This window comes from Galeopterus variegatus, unplaced genomic scaffold (genome assembly GCF_000696425.1).
Source record: "Galeopterus variegatus unplaced genomic scaffold, G_variegatus-3.0.2 Scaffold868, whole genome shotgun sequence".
Lineage (NCBI taxonomy): Eukaryota > Metazoa > Chordata > Mammalia > Dermoptera > Cynocephalidae > Galeopterus > Galeopterus variegatus.
Genome location: NW_007726979.1, coordinates 383,924 through 386,476, shown reverse-complemented (window position 1 = coordinate 386,476; position 2,553 = coordinate 383,924). Strand labels below are relative to the sequence as shown.

Here is a 2,553-nt window from a genome sequence, read left to right as displayed (position 1 = left end):
GCAACCCTCAGTGTCGTGCCCATACCGGACCAGGACCGGCAACGGGATCGCAACCCTCGGTCCTGCGCCCGCACCTCGCTCAGCCAGTGAGTGGGATCCGGTCTGTATGTGGGATCCGAACCCTTAGCGGGAGCGCCGCTGCGCTCTCAAGCGGCGCACTGTAGCAGTGCGCCACTGGGCCGGCCCTTCTCCAAACATTTTAAAATAAATTGGCAACAGCACAAAAGGTTAACTTTTTATTTATAAACTACTAAAGCAGACAAAAACTTATTGATATAATTTTCACACTTGATAAGAATACTAATAAAATCTAAATTTTAAAAGTATTTAGCTCTGAGAAAGACCTCTTATCCCAATTTGTTTCTGTCCATGTTTCCATAGGTTGCTCAGCCAATAAGCAGCATCACATTGCAATGAATTAGCCCCAAATTCACCTTCCACAGCATCCAACTTGGACTACACATTACAATCATCTAGAAAGCTTTAAAAAAAATACTTATGCTCTGGGTCCACCCCCCAGAAATTTTTTCTGTTAATCCAAGAGGGTGCAGGCATCAGTATTTTTAATAGATCTTCAGATCTGAGAACGACAGATCCATCTGTACAACTGTACCTCAATATCTGCCAAAGACGGAATTCTAGAAAGCATGTCTACACTGCAATGTCAAAGGCAAATTTTAATCACTCAAAGGCTACACTGTCCAGTACAGTAGCCAATAGCCATAGGTAGCATTTGAGCTTTGGAAATGTGGCCTGTGCCCTTGAGGAACTGAATTTTTTATCTTATTTAAATTTAAAAACAGATACTTGATTTATTGTTGTAAAGCTTTCAAGTATATTTTAAACAACTTCAGCATAGGAATCTACTTTTGCAATCATAAATTTTGTGAACTCTAAATACAGATCAAGTGTTTCTGGTAAAAATTCCATGTCTGAATTGAGAAGTGCTGTAGGTATAAAACACAGACTAGATTTTAAAGATTTTGTACCAAAAAATGATGTAAGCATCCCTTCAATCATTTTTATATTGATTTCATGTTGCAAGGGTAATATTTTCGATATATTGGGTTACATTAAATCATATTATCAAAATTAATTTCACCTGTTCCTGATTACTTTTTTAATGTCGCTACTAGAAAATTTTAAATTACATGTGGCTGGCACCATATTTCCATTGGTCAGTGATCTCTAAGAGATTTGGGTATCAAAAAGAGCACTGAAGTAAAATGTTTCAAATAGCAAAATAATCAGCTCCTAATTTCCGTGTTGCATTAATCTGCAATTTTCTTGGATCACTTGCTAGCGCTGAACTGTATGTTTCACAACAGAAATGGTCAAAGCAGGATACACTCACCTGCAAAAATCTAACCTTGGTAGAAACCAAAACTCAGGTACTACATGCTTTCAGATTTGTTCTTTCATTCGAGGCTGCCAACAACCTCATAAGTTATGATTATCATTATACCTGTTTTACAGGTGACAAAACTGAGGCTCACAATAACCTGCCCAGGATCACAGGAACAGTATGTTGTTACAACAGAACTCAGACCCAGGTCTTCCGAAGTCAAATGTTTAACTCTTTCCACTTGACCACAAAGGTTTCCAAGATAAGTTCTGTTGGTTAGAAACCCATTGTATGTGACTTTTTTCCTAACTGTAAGCCTTTTCTCTGAACAAACTACAACTCACTCGGTTTAGCAGTCATCAGAAAACTCAGCAAACAGCTCCCCTCCCCAGCTCTGAAAGCGCACACCTCGGACAAGAGCCTAGGCAGCATTAGGGCCCTGGGAAGCGTGTAGAGCATGGCTTGGACCTCCATGCTCCGTGTTTGCCTAGGGCTCCCGCCGGTGAGAAATGCTCATGACAGCTGTCTTTCTAGGCTGCTGAGACCAGACAGCATCATCACTTGATTACTGGACTGCAATAAAAAGAAAACCAGAGAACAGCATTCTGGACATCTCTAACAAAGCTGTTTCAAAACAGAAAATTGAATGTGATGGGGTGTTGTAGCCCATCTATCAGCAGGTCTTTACCGAGTGCACCCATGGGAAACCCAGCTCTGGAGTAAGCCCTCTGGAACCATTATTAATGAAAAGTCCAGTTTTCCAAACTCAAAGGGACTTCACAGAGATTTCCTGCAAACAGATTCCAAAGGCAAGCTGAGACTGAGGTAAACCACAGCCTTTAGGCATCACCTTTAGTACAGACCATGGGAATCAAGGTCCTAGAAGCTTCTGGCATGCTTTAGGGCCACAGTCAGATTGGATATCGGTTCTGGGCTCCAAGTTCAAGTTTGAAGCCTCAGGAGCAGGGAAAAGGTTTGGAAAATTCTCAGCAGTAAGCAGCAGGACATCTGGCAGAGAGAGAAAGTTCCAGATTGCCTCACAAGTCCCTCTCCCACTTACTTCAGCCTTGGGCTGGGCTCATGCAAAGCCAGGCCTGAGTTACTGCTGAAGATGCATGATCTGCGCAGGTCCTGGTGGCAGAGTTTCAGTTCCTTTTTCAGATCACCAAGAAATTAGGGACTTCCTGGATCTCTTTCAGCACAAAAAG

General features: G+C 41.8%; 1 pseudogene; it reads right to left on the bottom strand.

Annotated features, from left to right (window-relative positions):
• Positions 1–2,122: 2,122 nt before the first annotated feature.
• On the bottom strand, positions 2,123–2,550 carry LOC103590744 (annotated as a pseudogene).
• Between the last annotated feature and the right edge of the window lie 3 nt (positions 2,551–2,553).